Source organism: Piliocolobus tephrosceles, chromosome 8, assembly GCF_002776525.5.
Source record: "Piliocolobus tephrosceles isolate RC106 chromosome 8, ASM277652v3, whole genome shotgun sequence".
Lineage (NCBI taxonomy): Eukaryota > Metazoa > Chordata > Mammalia > Primates > Cercopithecidae > Piliocolobus > Piliocolobus tephrosceles.
Genome location: NC_045441.1, coordinates 41,410,187 through 41,429,642, shown reverse-complemented (window position 1 = coordinate 41,429,642; position 19,456 = coordinate 41,410,187).

The window sequence follows — 19,456 nt, the reverse complement described above, 5'->3', positions numbered from 1 at the left end:
CATACTTTTATGATATAAAATCTCATTAATATTACCACACCAGGAACACTAATTTAAACACATCCAATGTTTCTTCATCTCTTTTTTCCAGAAGCTCTAAGCCTTTCAAAGAACACATTTATTTTAGAATTTTGTTTATTGATTTGAGGAATGATGCCTATCATGAAATTTAAGTTATAATCAGTCAATCTTCTAGTTGTTTTTCAAGCACATTATACATAATTTTGATTCCTTTTTCTTTATTTGTGCAGTTTCTTGTCTCAAATGCTCTCATCTACTTATACACATCCTTCTGAATCTACTAATCTTTAGAGGTTATTTCAATAAATCCATAAAATCATGAATTTCAAAAGTATGCATTGAGCTCCCAATCTGAGAAAGCCTGTATTAATTCCCCTAATATTTATATTATGTATACATACACAGTTATATTATTCTTACATATATGTAATATTTTATATATACATAGTTATAGAACACCATTAATACTATTTATAGTGTTATATATACATATATGCATACACTCTATGTAACACCATATATACAATATATAGTAAACATAATACTATACACACACACAATTATATAATAAACACCAAGGTAACCAATAAACAGAATTACAGATGTTAAATTGTGACATTTTTAAATTCCAATAAATTGTAAGGAAGTAAGAGATTACAGTTATGTGTAATGCCTTTCTGTGTTCTTCTTCATTCTTAATTTTAGTCCACTGTGGTAAACTTTATTTTGAGATCGTTGATTTTACCTCCTAGAAATCCAGAAATACAGTGTTATGAGGCTATATAACATAAATACTGTTATATTTATACAAAACATGATATATCACCAAAACACATATAGCACTATGCTGTGTGATTATTAAATTTCCTTAAATGATGCTACAGTACACATATAACTCTGAAATATTTTTAAATAATCATTATACTTTCAAGAATTACAACTGAGAAACACATGTAGATCTAGTTTGTAATTTTTTACTAATATACTGTGTGCGATATTTTAATAATAAACATTTAGAATTTTGTTAAATTTGCAGTTAGAAATGGAAGTTCAAGGTCATAGATATATTCATCTTAAAATTCTTGCCACATAGATCTTCAAAATGGCCCTACTAATTTACAGCCCTCTCCAAAATGCATGTGAATTTCTATATCTCTGCATATCTCCCAAGTTATAAAATTGCTTTACATTTTGCATAAGTTTGCATTTTCTCATTACTATTAAATTTGAGCATCTTCTCATATGTCAATTGGCCATTTGGTTTTCTTTCTTATAAATTACCCTGTCATGTAATATCATGTTCTCATTTTTTTATGAATTGTTTTTCTTGTTTGGTCATACACTTATATCATTAATTAGTTTGTAAGTTTTTAGCTGTGTGAAGTAAGGATTAACTTGACTTTTCCTGGACTGATTAAATTTTCTCAGAAAAATTAAAATACATTTAGGGATAAAGTAATTGCCTATCTTTACTGGTGTTGTATGTTGCAACATCTGGTTAAAAAAATAAAAATTCCATTAATTTACTTGTCTATTTCTATGGCAATTCCATTCTATTTTAATGATTCAGATACATAATGAGTTTTGTAATTTTAGACAGAAGATTTTTAATGGTGATATATTTAGACTAAATTTCAAATTTTTAATAACCTTGCTAATTTTAAGTTTGAGCTATAAATTACTAAGAAAGTTGATTTTTAATTTCTGCCTTTATCTATTTCTTGTTGTTTTGAATATTATCAATTGTTTCTATGTGTTTGTAATTTGAGACTAAACTTGGTTTTGTTGTCACAAGCCCTATGCTTATCATTTAAACCAGACATGTTGGCTCTAAATAATATATTATTGTTTTCCATTTAAGCATAAACAATTAATTTCTAGAGTATTGAAGGTATTGCTCTTTGATAGGAGCATATTATTACACTCCTATTGACCTAAAGCTTTGCATATACAAGTATATACTTATTTTATGTTTAGATACATTTCTTGTTCTTCAAATATCATCATTATTTCATTTGATGTTCCTTGTATTTAAGTTCCATTTGTATAAAAGTGTTACTATATGAACATCTGAATATAAATCTCATTATTAATTGAAAAGTAAAGTGAATTGGTCTTGGATAGACAACACGTATGCTGAATATAGACATTGTCATAAAGGGAAGAGTAGCATGAGCAACCATTCCAGTTAGAACAAGACTGGAACAACACTATGCTAAAGAATCAGAATTTCAAAATAAAGAAGTTGGTTTGCCAGCAATATTTAAGAACAGTCCTTTTTATCTAAGTCTATTAAGTCTATTTTATTTAAGTTGGGAATTGGTAGGAATAGTTAAAAACTTGTGTTTTGCTTTCTCATGATGAAACTCATATATAAGATTATTTGTGTTTGTTTTTTGTTTGTTGGTTTTTGAGACGGAGTCTCGCTCTGTTGCCAGGTTGGAGTGAAGTGGCGTGATCTCAGCTCACTGCAACCCTTACCTCCTGGCTTCAAGTGATTCTCCTGCCTCAGCCTCTCAAGTAGCTGAGACTACAGGTGCATGCCACCATGCCAAACTAATTTTTGTATTTTTAGTAGAGATAGGGTTTCACCATGTTAACCAGGATGGTCTCTATCTCTTGATCTCATGATCTGCCCCCCTTGGCCTCCCAAAGTGCTGAGATTACAGGTGTGAGCCACTGCGCCTGGCCAAGATTACTTTTAATGTAAGAAATTTTAGTTTTCTTTTTTATCATCTGTCATTCTAGTAATGTTTCACAAAATTTTTTAATGACAGCCAGATAAAAAAGTCCAGATCCCTTGGCCTGATATTTCAGGATCTGTACACTTTATTTCTAACGCCATTTCCACATACAATTTAGATTTCAACCTCACACTTTCCTGGGACAAAATGTAAAGCCACTATTCATCTGTTGAGAGAGAGGTGTTCTAAAGGGTAAATATTGGGTCACTTTGTCACCTCAGAGTGCAACACTCACTGATAAGGAATAAGGTATAGCTCAACACCCAAAAAAGTCTCATAAGGTAGTTATGCTGCCACCTCTAAAATAATGGTTACTTGGGCATGTCCACCAGCGTGGCTAGAGGTATATCTGTCCGAATAGAGGTCCTGCATTCCTCCCCATTCTTTGTCAAAGTTAAGCTCAGCTCTCCTTCTCTGGAGACCTTTGATTACTTGCTGTCAAGCCATGGACAGTTCATTGCCCCACAGTAAACAGTGCATGTGAACAATTAGAGTCTTTCCAACAGGACTGGGGCTAGTCTAGGAATCCAGAAGGCAGGAGGCACAAAGCTAACGCACTTGACTGCATCCTTGGCTGTGGAACATTCCTTTTTCCTTTGCCTGCCTGACAATATCACATGAGGGTGTCTGGGTGAGAGTAAGGGGAAGGTAGTGGCTAAGACGGTCTTATGATATCTCTCTTTTCAGAGTAATTACAATCCAATCTTGAACACACACCAACCACATACTTTTTTCCAAATGAACCAAGCATTTTCCCTCTTGTTTGTGTTATTTTATTTTACTTTTTTATTTTATTTTATTTTATTTTATTTTTGAGGTGGAGTCTTGCTCTGTTGCCCAGACTGGTGTGCACTGGCATGATCTTGGCTCATTACAACCTCTGACTCCCAAGTTCAAACAATTCTCCTGCCTCAGCCTCCCCAGTAGCACATGCTACCGCCTGGCTAATTTTTTTTTTTTTTTTTTTAAGTAGAGATGGGGTTTCACCATATTGGCCAGGTTGGTCTCAAACTCCTGACTCAAATGATCCGCTCGCCTTGGCCTCCCAAAGTGCTGAGATTACAGGCGCAAGCCACGAAGCCCATTCATTTGTGCTTATTTTATAAACTTCCTACTATATATTCTCAAATTCCAAAATAATGAATTGCTACCAGCAGTCAGTTCTCTACTTGAAGATCTCATAATAAGAGTATTTATACACCTCTTCCTTTCAGAGATTTGAGGATTTTAAGGGAAAAAAAATGACAACATGTAGTGTCAGAGGATAATGTTTTTAAAATGATAAAATCATACTTCTTATAGGAATGTATAATAAATATATGTAAATATATTTTATCAGTTTCATTTTAATGAGAGAACCAGTAAGATATTAATGTGGCAAAAGGGAATTCAAAACAAACACATAAATAATAACAGAGATGAACCTAAGGAAAGTATGCTAAATGAAACAAGCCAGTCACAAAGGAACAAATGCTGTATGATCCCAGTTACATGAGGTTCATAGAGCAGTGACATTCATAGAGACAGAAAGTAGAATGGTGGTGCTGAGGGCTGCGGGAGAGGAGAATGGGTGGGTATGTTTCATAGTTATGGAACTTCAGTTTTGCAAGACAAAAAGAGTTCTGGAGATTGGTTGCATGACAAAACAAGGTGAACATACCTCAGGTTACTGAGCTACAGACTTCAAAGTGGTCAAAATGGGCCAGGTGCAGTGGCTCACATCTGTAATCCCTGCACTTTGGGAGGCCAAGGCGGGTGGATCACGAAATCAGGAGATGGAGACCATCCTAGCTAACACGGTGAAACTCTGTCTCTACTAAAAATGCAAAAAATTATCCGGGTGTGGTGGCGGGTGCCTGTAGTCCCAGCTACTCGGGAGACTGAAGCAGGAGGATTGTGTGAACCCGGGAGGCGGAGCTTGCAGTGAACCGACATTGTGCTACTGCACTCCAGCCTGGGCGACAGAGAGAGACGCCATTTCAAAAAAAAAAAGGTCAAGATGGTACATTTTATGTATTTTATGTTATGTATAAATTCCCACAATTAAAAAGAAAACACATGTAGATAATTGAGGATGCTGAAATAAATTCAAACATACATAGATATCTGTAAAATAGCTCCACACAATCAAAGTTGCATACTGCTTTACAAACAGATAACTTGGAAGGCTGTACCAGAACAAGAATTGGCAAGCTTTATTCTAAAATGGCCAGATAGTGTTTTAGGCTTTGTAGTCCAGAAGGTCTCTATTGTAATGACTCAGCTGTGCTGTTGAAGAGCTAAGGTAGCCATAGGCAATATGAAAAAAAAAAAGTGTGTGGCTGTGTTCCAATAAAACTCTTTACAAAAGCAGGCATATCGGGCCTGCAGGCTGTAGTTTCCACCAAACCAAACCTGGCATTCCCTAGGACACTTTGTTTCTTTTTGGCTATTTCAAAGCCTCTTTCAATCTTTCCTGAAAGTCTCCTACCTGTTGTGATTGTAATATTCTCAAAGAAAGAAATATTCAAAATCACATGGAGAGCTGGTCTCACTAAGCATGACCTGTTATTTACAAAGGGACAAGTAATAATCATGTAGGCCATCTTGAGTTTCCTTTGCAAGTCTAGAACTGTGCAATGTTGAGCCACTGCTGATGCTACAGGTCTATCTTCCACCTGGAAGTTTTCATAAGGAAACATTGGATGTTTAAATGCTTTTGATATTTGGTATGTCAAAAGTAAAATGCAAGCCCCAGAAATGTTCTTCATCATAATTAATCTACGGTCATCATAAATTTGGGAGAAGTCTTCATTTCTTGAGGACCCCAATTTCCTAAAGCTCATGGCCTGACCTTTTTTATACCTGTGAGGCTAAGAACCAGACTTGTTTTTCTGGAAGTTCTTTGTAGGCAACAGTTCCATATGTAACATCAATCCTTGTCCCTCAGAAGAGGCTGGTTCTATCTGATTAAATGAGCACCATTGTCAAAGATGACACCATAGGGGAGACCCGCATAATTGATTATCCATACATCCCGTAAAAAGAAAATATTCTTATTGGGCCCGTGCAAATAATCACGTTGTCGTAAAAAGTAGAGACTTAGTAAAAGTTTCTGAATTCCGAGGCATGAGTGAGGAACAAGACTCATTTTTAAATCTCATTTTATTTCACAAAAGTATCATCTACTAAATTGCTGGGGATTATCTATTAAGAAAAAAGAGAAGGAGCTTCCTCATATACTCAGAAAATAGACTACTAAGACAACATAAACAACCTTACAAACAAATAACTTTACTAAAATTTATTTCCCTCATTACTTCTTACAGATCTGTGTAATGAGTTCTTAGTTCACTGGACCTGGGTTGCTGTCTATTAAAAAACAGTCCTGTTTATCCAGACTCAGTCCACTGCTATAATGTGAAATTTTCTAAGCACATCAGCTTCAAATGATTCATCTATTCTTCTTTTTTGGAAACAGAGTCTCGCCCTGTCACCCAGGCTGGAGTACAGTAGCGCGATCTCGTGTGACTGCAACCTCTGCCTCCCAAACTCAAGCTATTCTCCTGCCTCAGCTTCCCGAGTAGCTGGTATTACAGGCACGCGCCACTACCGCCTGGCTAATTTTTGTATTTTTAGTAGAGATGGAGTTTCACCATGCTGGCTAGTTTCACCATGAGGTCTTGAACTCTTGACCTCAAGTGATCCACCCTCCTCGGCCTCCGAAAGTGCTGGGATTACACACATGAGCCACTGCGCCCGGCTTATTCTTTGAAAGGCTAGTAATTTAAAGTAGCTGGCACTGTAATTTTTTTCCTGGAACTGGCATGGTTTACTGAGACACAACATCTGACCTCTACCTTACAGGAGAGCATTCCAGCAAGCATTAGAGAAAGGGGGTAAAAAGCACAGACAAAACAAAGCAAGACTGTTTTATTCTGCCAACATCTTAATGGAGGTGATTAATTTAATAACTTACAATAGTAAAGTGAAGGCAAGTACAATATTCTATTGGGCTACAGAATATAACCATTTCTTGAGAGTTTTGAGCAGTGTTTCCCTTAGGGCAGAACATGTTATCAGTGGTGAGGATTTGGGGAATTCTCTAGAGACTTCCCACAAAACAATTTCTGAAATATTCATGCTAACAAAATGTTGCCTACAGATGATTAGGGAGGGCTGAGCATCTCTTCAAATAGATAATTTTTATTTACCTCTTACAGTAGTAACATATCAAAAAACAACACTTAGTATTTCTATTATCTTTATTTTATGTTGTGAAAGAATAAAACTTTGTGATTTTTCAGGAACCCTACTGGGAATCTCAAAGATGGTTTTATATAAAAGGTATCCAAAAGTTATTATTATTTTTATTGTTAATATTATTATTAGGATATGACAATGTGCTTATTACAATCTGAATTGTCAGACGACATGTGAGCAATTGACTAAGGGTCATGGGTGTTAGAGAAGAAATTACCCTGACAAGTATTTAATTGATGTGATAATAAACATTCAAAACCAAATATTGAATCAGATGAGGCTGAGGCCCTTCCTGGCATTCCACAGGACAGCTAGTTACTTGTTTCTGTTTCCAAACCTTTCACAACGAAAATACAGCAGAGGAATTTACAGTAAAGGTGAAATAAAGGTTGGAAAATAGATTCAGGGCCAATATCATTAAATATTTATTAGTGATAGTTCTTAAATATATGTATTTCTTTCCTCTTTAGCCCAGTACTATGCAATGAAAATATGTGAACTACGAATGTAACTTTGAATTTCTAATAAGAACATTTCGAAAAGTACAAAGAAACAGGAGAAATCAACTTTTGGTATATTTTTTAAAACTTTACCCCCTTATATACAAAATAGAATAATTTCAACATGTAATTACATAAAAGTCTTAAGACATTTTACATGTTTTATACTTCAGCATACCTAAACATTTGGTCTCTATATACATTACATAAAATTTGCAGGTGAAAAGTAGACCCACATACACAACTTGTCCCAGATAGAGTTAGAAGTTTCCCCATAACTAAATTACATGTTAGTTTTAAAATGCAAACTAATTAAAATTTTTAAAAATCTGTCCTACCATACTACATAGTCCACCTTGCAGTCGCTCAGGAACCATTGGGCAGGAAGCTACCGTACTGTAGCAGCGCGAAGCTGCCTGAACTTCCCTTCTCTGTTCCTCTCCCTGTGCTTCCCCAGCTGAAGGCAGGAGCCAGTTTCATTAGTCTAAGAAGGAAGATGTGGATGTGGAAGGTGTGCAGCAGGAGAGCCATGGCAGAGAGGAAGGAAGAAATAAACAAAGTTTGTCTAATTCATTTTAGAAAAAGTAGGTAAAGCCAAACTTCTTTTCAAAATAACAAAAGTCAAATAATGGTGAGGACTTTTGAAAGGTGGGGGTAAATCAGCATTTGCACACATGTGTACATGTGCACACTCTTGTGGGACTGTTTACATATATCCTGCAGCTGTGTGCAGCCATCTATACATGGGAGTGAGTAGAGTTGGAGCTGAATCCTGGCTTGCCCCGTTCTAGCCATCTGACCTTGAATAAGTTAATTACACTTATCTGAGCTCAGGATTCTCATCTGTAAACTGAGGACAATCACATTTACCACCCGTATTCACTTTGACAATTAAATGTGATGGATAGGTAACCTGGCTGTGTAAACTGTAAATTCCTACACGTTTATGTCAATGACCTTATCAGTTTCTCCTTCAGCTTTGGTGTCCTGTGAGTATACAAAGTCTTGGAACAAAGGGGCACTTCTTTGTTCCAAGATCTCCTGCCCTTCCAGCAGGATCAGGGATTCCATGCAGGTCCACTTATCCCTTCTGGACAGATGCATAATTTCAGGATGCTTCAAAGGCAAGAAAGCCAGTAGAAAAATTACACAAGTTATAGATTTGACTGTTATTTCAGGCACCAGTTAATGGGGTTTCGTAAATATCTCTCAAAGCTTTAACAGCCTCTTAGGAAGCAGAGTTTTGGCTGCTCTTATGGAGAGGCAGTTGATGTAGTGGAAAGCGCACTGAACAAGTAAGTCACTGGAAGCCCCTGGTCTTGTCTTGTTCGTGATTTACTTTGAGAGTTAGGTCAAATCCCTTCACCTCCCCGGGCTGCAATTCTTGCTCATATTTTGGTGGTGATATTTGTGTTCATTTGCATATTAACAGCAATAACAGCTGTCTTCTATAACTCTTAAAAATAATATGAAAATCAGATAAGATGGCACTTATGGAAATATGTTACCTATCTGTAAAGCCGTTGGCAGGAGAAAATATTTTGTTTTTAATTTTTGTTTTTAGTAATGCCAGAGAGCACCAGGAATCCACTGTGTCCCCAGATCAGATTGCCTTTTCTAGGACACAGTGGAGTTGGGGGGCAGAAGGAGAATTACCATTCTACAGAATAAGTCAGCATAGGACTTCCCTCCACACAAGGTTCACAGCCGGCTCACTGCTGTCAACCGTTGTCACTGCTGTCAAAAGCACTTCAACAGCAAGTGGACATCTATTGAAAATGGAATGCTTTACTACTGAAAATGGAATGCTTTATTACTCTTTCTTTCTTTCCAAAGCAAAAGTTTATATATTAAAATGTGACTTTTACAGAAGTTCATCAGTGATAATCATTAAAGTTTTCTTAATTGTACTTTTAATTAGATCAAAGAGATTATTTTAAATGTTTCCTTTGATTATGTGTTGAGTACTGTGACTTGTTGCCTTGTAGAAATAGCAGATTGACATTTACTTCCTTATCTTCTGTAAAGGATTCAGATAAGGATTATTTCATTAGTTTTGTCTAAATGATGTTTCAGATATAGGCCCTCAAGTTAAGAAAACAATTTGTTAATAGACTGCATTATTTAGTCTATTCATTTAGACAAATTAAATTAATCCACTGTATAGAAAAAGCTTCAAAAATCCATAATTATGAACAACAAAAATCTCTTCATCTTTTTCTTTGAAAAGATTATGACATTAACAAAATATATATAACTGATACTCAAACAAAAGTGAGCTCTTGTCAATCTCTAGTGAGTTTGCCAAGGGAAATGTCAATTACATGCTGTTTTTTATCTTTAGATGTTTGCTTCATTATCTGCATAATCAATTATTTATTCTGTAGCACAAATGAATTAGCTTTTCATAAGTAAAGTATCTTGAAGTTGTAATATACTTCCAATGTCAATGTGATTATATCAAACAGATCAAACCTGAATATGAGGATGAAAATGGGAGGTTTTGCATTAAATGATGGACAATTACAAGTCTGTGAAACACAGCTATCAAATTGCTGACACACATTAAAGCAAGTGGCATGACTGAATTTTAATGACTTGTAAAGTGAAATGTAGAAAACACTGTTCAATCTGTTTTGCTGGATTTTGACTTGCAAGAGAATTGTTGATGGTTAAATCAAGAGACATTCTGGGTTCAAGTTTTTATCCAAAATCTTTGGGTCAAAAATATTTGACCATAAAATCTGTATTTAAAAATAAGTGACATGAAATACACACACATTTGTAAAATGTGAGAAACAATTCTTTTAAGGCACCTAAAAATATTACATAGAAACCTTCCTACATCAGAAACTACATGTGCATATCATATAGAGAAACTTAAAACTTCATAGTTAAGGGAGAATATATATGATTACATAAATCTTGGAATAGTCTTTCTATTTATTATTTATTATAAAAATGTAATAGAAATGAAATCATATAAATTCGTATATCTGTTTTAATTAAATACAACATAAGAATACCTTCCCTTATACTCAGAATGCTGCAAAATAGAGCTGTTTTTCTTGAGTTCTGTTTCCGTGTGACAGTGATGCCTCTCTGCATTTTGCCTGCATAGGAACCGGCTCTCCTTGTGGATTCCTTTGCTTGGCTTTTTCCCACATGTGGTTGGGAAAGATTCCCCTATATGATAGGGATCTGCTTGTCATGAGTAGGTAAGTTAGGACAACTTATATGAATTTCATTGCTGTAGGTGGGAAACCTTATTCCAGGACTATGCTTAGGGTCTTCTTCGCCTTCTGTGCCTTGGTTTCAATGACACCAAGCCCATGGCAGCAGCCCTGCCCTCATCGCCTCCCAAGCAACTAATAATTCTGGAAAATGTCATTTGTACTTAATTTCCACAGCACAAAGATTTATTTGTGAGGTAGAGAAGCTAACAGGCTTTGCAACTATCAAAACATAAATTTTAAAAGTTGTGTCTAAACTCTTTAAAATTACCTATAAGACAGAATTCTTTAGCCCGTTCCATTCAGTTTCCTGCCAGAGAACTGAGCAAGTAAATGTCATCTCAAAATCGATGTTGTGATGTTTCCATGTCCTGTCTCAGGTAGCCCAGGTGGTGAACATGAAGTTAGTTCACATCACATTTCTCCTTATAGGTAGGGGGATGTTAGGAATACATGGAACTCAAAGATGGGGTGGCCCTCCTGGGTATCTTAGTGTTCATCTTTCAAGATTCTGAAATTCTTTCCAAGAGAAATATATCTGTATTATACTGATACATCTTGTATTCTCTAGGTCAGTGATACCAGCCGTAAATATTTCTCAACTAGCTCACTAATAATTTACTTTCATTTGGAGGGTTGGTAAGATATAGAAAGAAAGAGAGCAGGAGGAAGAGGGGGAAAGGAAAGAAGAAAGGAAGAATGAAGGGCACAAGGGGAGAAAGAAAGGAGACCAAGGGGAAGAGGGAGGAAGGAAAGGGAGAGAAACAGAGAGAGAGAGAGAGAGACAGAAGCGGAGGAATGTGTTGTTGCCAGATTTGTCACGTAGAATAGAATGCACTGGTATTTTTTTTGTTGCAGCCAAGAATGACAGCTGGCCCTATTCTCTTTAGGGATGTAGATGCAAGTTCTTTCCACAGCACATAATCTCTACAGCTCTCCAGTCTGTCATCCCTGTGGATTTGGTCAGCCCATGTCTTGGCAGAGTTCTTAATGCCAAATGTAAGCATGTGCTTAATTTGTCTCTGAAAACCCTTTGCTCCAGCACAGCTATGTGCCAAAACAAATTGGCTGAGATCCTTCACATAGGCCAATTTTTCTATGTATACCACCCATATTTATTGTGACCCCTATATGCGCTTGTGATGACTGCACGTGCTGGGGACACAGCATGAGCCGATCTCTCTTCTCATGGAGTTTTCATTCTAGTTGACACATATGCCTTTGCGTGGTTTTTGCCAATATTGTTTCTGTATAATAGAAAGTTTATCGATGTCAGGGACTCTGCCTGCATAATCAGATTTACCTCATGCACAAGGACTAATCTGGAATTTTTAAAGCCAATCAATATTTTATGCAGAGCTTTTTTTTTGCCAGCATCTGTACTAATCTTTTTACAAGCTAAGTTATTTAAAACTCAGAACCAGTATTTATTACCTTCCTCATTTTATAGAATAGGAAAGTGATTCAGAGACACGTTAAGAAACTTGCTCAAGAGGAAACAGAAATTCAAGGCAGCTGACTTAATCTACGCTTTGGACTCATGCACTGGATGTGACCACCACCCAGTTCATAGGCCTTTTTCAGCTACTCTTCTTTAATTATTTTCTCTGTGGTCACTTGACAGGTATATTTTTATTGCTCTGCATTCTTTTTAACAATTTCCTGTAATTGCTCTAGTGCAAGCAAACAGACAGGATTAGCAAGAAGAAAGTGTGGGCACCCATTCAACTGCAGGCAGGGTGTTGCCCCAAATGTCCAGCCCTTCAAGGCCTCTACTTCCGGATTGGTGAGAATGAATCTATTGATGGGATGAATTTTTGGAGGAGTCCTGAGAAGAGATGGAGCTTGAGGCACGTCTTTATGTAAATACAAACAATAGCTCTTTCTGCATGGATTAAATGTACTTTCTCAGTTTTTTTAAAAGTCAAAGACCCCTGAGCTTATCAACTAGAAAGCAGCTAGATCTCTGCCAGGTCATGTAACTAAACACAGGCTATGACCACCCCCATATGCAATGTGTGTTGGTCGCATCTCTGCACAGACATATTCTTTCTATAGTTAGACATATCATATCTAAATATATGTTCTCAGGGTATCATTTACAACTTTCTCACTTTTAAAATTTTTGTTAGGGTAATACTGGAGGAAAACAGGAAGCAATCCTAAGTGATTATTGAACCTACTTAGACAAAATAACATAATCTAAATTTTGAACCAAAATAATAGTAAAGGACTTATAAAAAAATAGATAATATTCTCAATCAGAGACCTTATTCTCAGAAACACTCATATTTAATTTCAGTGTTACATAGAATAATAGTTAAATACTCTAAATAAATGTCTTGTGCTCAGATGTAATTATTTTCTACATTGAGCTTTATTTTTGCCCTGACTTAGTTCTTTAGTCAACCTGGCTAAACTGTAACTAAACTATACTTTGTTTTAGCTTTCCTTTTCAGCTTTCCATCCGTCATATTTTGCACTCATTATGCTTTACACTGTCGATGTTTCTCTCTGCCTTTCTGGAGTCCACGCAGGCCACATGATGCATGACGTATTCTTGATGGGAAACTGTTTCATTAAGATGTTCTACACATGACACCATCCTAAGAATTACATAATTCTTATTATGCAATATGGCCTAGAGAGTTTATGTTTGTCTTCTGTGAAACATAGTATTCAAGATACAGCTCTAAGTTAAGAGTCTGGGCTGGTTGGAGAAGAATAAGTTTGCTCAAAGATTAGGAAATGCTAAACAGAGGCTTAAATAAGTAGAGAAAAGGGAGAAATGGGCAAGAGTAGAAGAGAGGGAGAGAAGAGTAGAAGAAAGGGAAAGAGGCTGCTACTGAGGAGCTGCCGTAAAGAAAGAACAGAAGACGGTGCATTGCCAGTTGTAGTAGGCACAATAAAAATAATTAGAAAAGATAAATTGAAGCTTTTTTAATGTAAAAGCTTCAATTAATGTAAAAGCTAAACAAGATTGGTGGAATATTAATTCAAATAGAATTATATTGAGAGAATTATATTGGTGAATGTCACTTATTTTAAAATAAATACTGTATTAGGGAAAGAGGGTAATTACAAGAGTTAGTGAAGATAAATACCAGGATGTTATTTTACCATGCAGTTCTCACATTGAAAATGTTCATATTATTTTTTTCATTGTATTACAAATTAAGTATATTTATCAGCCGTAAATCAATATAGAAAGAAAATAATAGTGCTATGGTAATTAAAATAAAGCTAAACTAATTAAGGATAATGCTAATAGGTTGGACATGGTGGCTTATGCCTGTAGTCCCAGACATTTCAGTGGTCGAGATGGGCAGATCACTTGAGGACAGGAGTTCGAGACCAGCCTACCCAACGTGGTGAAACCCCGCCTCTACTTAAAATATCAAAAAATTGTCCAGGCTTCGTGATGCATGCTTGCAGTTCCAGCTACTCAGGAGGCTGAGGCACAAGAATCATTTGAAACCAGGAGCAGAGGTTGCAGTGAGCCAAGATGGCACCACTACACTCCAGCCTGGGCGACAGAGTGAGACTCTGACTCAAATAATGATAATAATAATAATAATAATAATAATAATAATAATAAGAAGAAGAAGAAGAAGAAGAAGAAGAAGAAGAAGAAGAAGAAGAAGAAGAAGAAGAAACCCTCCATTTCCCCCTCTCAGATGCTAAATTTGCTTTTTATTTCATTGAGAAAACAGAAGCAATGACAGGAGGATCTTCACAGCATCCCTCCCTTCCCCCTGCAGGTGTTCAGGTGTACCTGCTGGGTGCCTCCTCCTGCCCTCCTGCTTGTCTGTAGATACTACTTACGGTCCCATCCAGATCCAGCCTCTGCATTGCACCTGCAAGGTCACATTCTATCTCCCCAACTCAGGGGCATTTTCCCAAAGTCGATAGTTTTCTCTCTTGCACCATAATTTTATTTTTTCTATTGATTCATTTCTATCAGTATACAAACATTTTGCAATGAATATCCCTTTTTAAAAATAAAAATCTCTGTATTGACCACACTTCAGTCTCCAGCTCCCACCTCATTCTTTGCTTCCCTCTAAATCCTATCACCGCAGAGGAATTTTCTAAGCAGCCTCTCATTTTCTCTTGAAGCCACTCCAGTTTAGATTTTTGCATAACAAACTGAACCTGCTCATGATTACAGCAGGTCCTCAAATAATGTTGTTTTGTTCAACATTGTTTAGTTAAAACACTGATGAAAACATATGATACCTAGCCCAGGCCCCTGTCTGTGTGGAGTTTTCATCTTCTCCTATGAATGGTAAACCTGATTTTGTTATTATGTCATTTCATGTAAAGTCAAAATTTCCAAGAATCTATCACTGAAGTTAGGTGGACTTACTCTGTATCCCCCAAGACTTCCACAATTCTAAACCCAGTAATCAATTCGCAGTCCAAGTGGATTCCTCCCTATTCCCTGAAACTCCTTCTTCACATAGCTTCCATAGTACCACATTATTCTGGTCCTTTTTTCACATCAGTAGCTGCTTCTGAATCATGTTTGCTGTTTTTTTTTATTTTTTCATATCCACAAATACAGCTTGTAGAAATCTGAGACTCACCACTCAGAATTGGCCCTTTTTCAATTCAACCCCCTCCCTCAGTGAACTATAACCCTATCTCTGATGTTTACAACACCCTCCATACACCAGGGATTTCCAAAAACCTGTGCCTGTGTCCAGGTTAGAATTCTTTACTATCCACTTACCTGCCAGATATCTTCCCAGGAATGTCTACCAGTCATTCAACTTTAAAGCCATCAAATTTCAATTCTCACTCTCTCCTCTTTCAATCTTTTCTGCCTCAACAAAAAACACCTTCATTTTTTCAATTTCTTGGAAAAAAAATCTAGGAGTCATGCTTGATTTTTTTTTTCCTTATTTTACACCCTAGGACCAGCTAGCTTCAGCCATCATTGAGTATTCCTTGGCTTTCTGGGAAAATTCTCTTTTCCTATCCTTCAGCTCACCCTCTTTTATTTTCAACATGGCAGATAGAGTGAAACTTTAAAATAATAGGCACATTATTCCACTATTCAAAATGCTTTAACATTTCCCATCTCACTCAGAGTAAATTTCTAAATCCTTACAGTGACTTAAAATTATTTTGAAGGCATCATGTTCTGCAAATTCCCCTGACTACCTGTCTGGCCATCCTCTACCTTTCTCTCTGTGCTTCAGCCAGGTGGACCATCTTTCTCTTTCTCAAATGGTCCACACAACATCTGGGCCTTTGCACTTTGCTTCTTCCTAGAATGCTCACTTCTACTAACTTCAGGGTTTTCTTCTTCACCTCCCCTATTTTTTCTGCTACTCACATCTTATAATGTCAGTTACTGTTTCCTTTATTACTTCTCATTTTATATCAAATAGCCATACTCTTTCCCTTCTTTTTTCTCCACTTTATTTTCTATGTGATACTCATGATACTCAAATACTGTATGCTTTTCTCATTTTCCCCTAATCTTTTTAGGTACATTGTCATATATTAACTAATGTATATTTTTACATTGTAATTGCTGAATAGGTAACATGGTCACATGGTTCAAAGTCCAAATTGACTAGGAAAGGTAGAAAACAAAATTTCTCTAACGATGGTATACCCCTTCTGCCCCTGCCTTCCCCAAAATAATGTCTATTATTTGTTTCTCATGTTACAAGTTTTGAACCCTTAGTATCACTTAGTTTATCTTAAATTCTCTCTCTCTTTCTCTCTCTCTCTCTCTCTCTCTCTCTTGCATACACACATATATATAGGTTACAAATTCAGTTTCCATAATCTTGTTTTATCATTCCTATCTCTCATTCTACATTAAGGCTGAGGCATAATTTATTAACCTGTCACTTCCTGATGGATTTTTTTTTCAACTTCTGTTACAAGAAGTGACCTTACTAAAAATGTGTTTTTAATCGTAGAAAGTTGTGTGAAATTTTTCAGAATCAAAATGAAGTCACTTGTGTTAAAATCCCTGACAAATGGAGCCGAGGAAGGCCATGAAGGAGTGGGTGTCATGTACGAATGCCTTATAACAAGAACTGTCACAAAAGACTGTTCAAAAGCCGAAGCCTTGCACAAAGCCCTCTCCACCTTATAAAACAAACAAAATACTTCTTCTAGGACTTCTGCCCAGGAATTGCCTGTCCACTCTCAGACTGGTGCCACCCTTGTTATGGATTCTTGTAGCCAAAGATACTTATTTCAAAACAATGATTTAATCCTCTTTCTTTCTTCATTAGAAATCTTTGTATCCCCTTACCTCCCTGAGTATGTGCATGGACACACAGTTTATGATGCCCTGTGTACTGCCATTGCAATGATCATTCCCAAATAAACATAATTTTTTGTTAGAGACCTTGCCTATTATTCAGACACACAGTTGGTTTATCGTTATTGTTGTTATTTTAAAATATTATCTATGTTAATTAGGTAATTATTTTCTTTTTTGCCTTCTGGAATTTTGTGTTAGAGTATATGTAATAAAGGTGATTAAAAAGATTATAAAGAAGATTATAAAGATTATAAAGAATTTCTCCCAAGTTTTTTTTCTTGGTTTGGAGTTTTATTATTTATATTTAGATTGCTGATCCACTCAGAATTTATTTTGTTACAGTGTATGATATACAAGTGTAATTTTGCTTTATTTTTTAAATGGTTATCCAGTCATCCTTACATCACATCTTGAATTATGTTCTTGTCTGTCAGTACAACCATACCCTAAATTCCTGTACACAATTGCGTCTAATTCTGGAGTTTCTACTATAGTTGGTTTCTCTTTGTCTCTCTTCACACATCAATACTACACACTTTCAATAGTGTAAATTTACCAATATATCCTTAAACCTGGTAGGGTATGTTTCACCTATTCATCTGCTTTTTCACAACTCCTGCTTATATTTGTTTGTGTACCTTTCCATATAAATTTTAGGATTAGATCTTCTAAGTTCAATTTGAAAATGCCTTTGTTATCTATATTGAAATTTTACTGAATGTATAGGTTAGCTTTATAATTTGACTATTTTATGCAAGAACATAAATTTTCATTTTTTTATGTGTGTCAGCAGTTTTCTAATTATTTCGTTAAATTATTTGTTTTTCATCTTATGTTATTAATTGAAAAAGCTATTGATTTAAACACATTATTTTTGTATCCTGTTTTTTACTTTTTTAACATTAAATAATTAAATTTTTATATTAAATAAAAATATATAATAGCTTAACTCATCTCCAATTACAAATGTCAGATTTCCTTTGCTTTTTTAGTTGTTTTGTCTAAAGTGTTCAGTGAACATTAAACAACAGTGGTCAGCTCGGATTCTGTAGGGACTGCATTTCTTATGCCTTCTGGGCTGAGACACACATTTTTAATCATGTTCAAGGACAAGCCAATTTATTGTAATTTTTTTCTTTTTCTTAAAATCAAGGAAATCAAGGACACTTGTAACAGATCTTTATTATTATTATTATTTGTGATGGAGTCTTGCTCTGTCGCCCAGGCTGGAGTGCAATGGTGCAATCTGGCTCACTGCAACCTCTGCCTCCCCGGTTCAAGCAATTCTTCTGCCTCAGCCTCCCAAGTAGTTGGGATTACAGGCACGTGCTACCATGCCCAGCTAAGCTAATTTTTGTATTTTTAGTAGAGTTGGGGTTTCACCATGTTGTCCAGGCTAGTCTCAAACTCCTAACCTAAAGTGATCCACCTGCTTAGGCTTCCCAAAGTGCTGGGATTACAGACTTGAACCACCACGCACGGCAATAGATCTTTTGAGCATCTTTAAGTATATTTGATTTTAAGTATATTATAACAGCTCTGTTAACACTGAAACACCCACTCATTCTGGGAAGGACAACCCTTGCTCATAGTTGCTTTCTATTCCATTTTTGGTAACTTTGAAATTATGTTAATTATGAACATTTGTCATAATGCTTTCTTGTCTCATCTTTTTTTCCCAATGCATATAAGGTTGTAGTATCAATATTTATAATTATTTTATACAAAAGCTTATATTTTGAGACATTCTAAATAGTAGAGAAAAATAAAATTTAAATCTGTTGAAGTTGTTTGCTTTTTAACAGTTAGAATTCTTTTCTAAAATAATTTGGTCCTGCTACTCATTTTGTGAGACCAAAGTTCTCATGTTAGTTGAATTGTCTTATGAATTTATATATATGTATATTCTACTGATACTAATTTAGATGTTCTTAGTTACCTGGTATTTGTTTTGACAAATTATTTTTTGTGAAAGTCCACGGCTTTATCTGGATTTCCAAATGTATTTGTAAGTAACATACTCTTTTTTGAATATTTGACCCTCGATTGTTATTTTTCCACGTAATTTTTTTCCTTTCTTTCTTAATTTTAGATTGTGGTTTACATATTTTATTATCTTAAAGCTTCAGTAAATATTTATTTCTCGTAATTTAACCTTGCATTTTTCTACTACTTTAAATACTTGTGTGATTTTTCTTTATTATATTGCTAATTTTCTAGCTCTTTGATTTGTATTCCTATTTCATTTTTTATTAATTATTATTAGTTGAAAGATATTAAGGCAGTAACTTTCTCTCCAAACCTTTTAGCTGTGGTTTACAGTGTTGGATACACAAAACTTTATTTTTCTAGATTTTTTGTTAGTAATTTGTTATTAATTTTTTTTTTTTTTTTTTTTTTTTTTTTTTTTTTTTTTTTTTT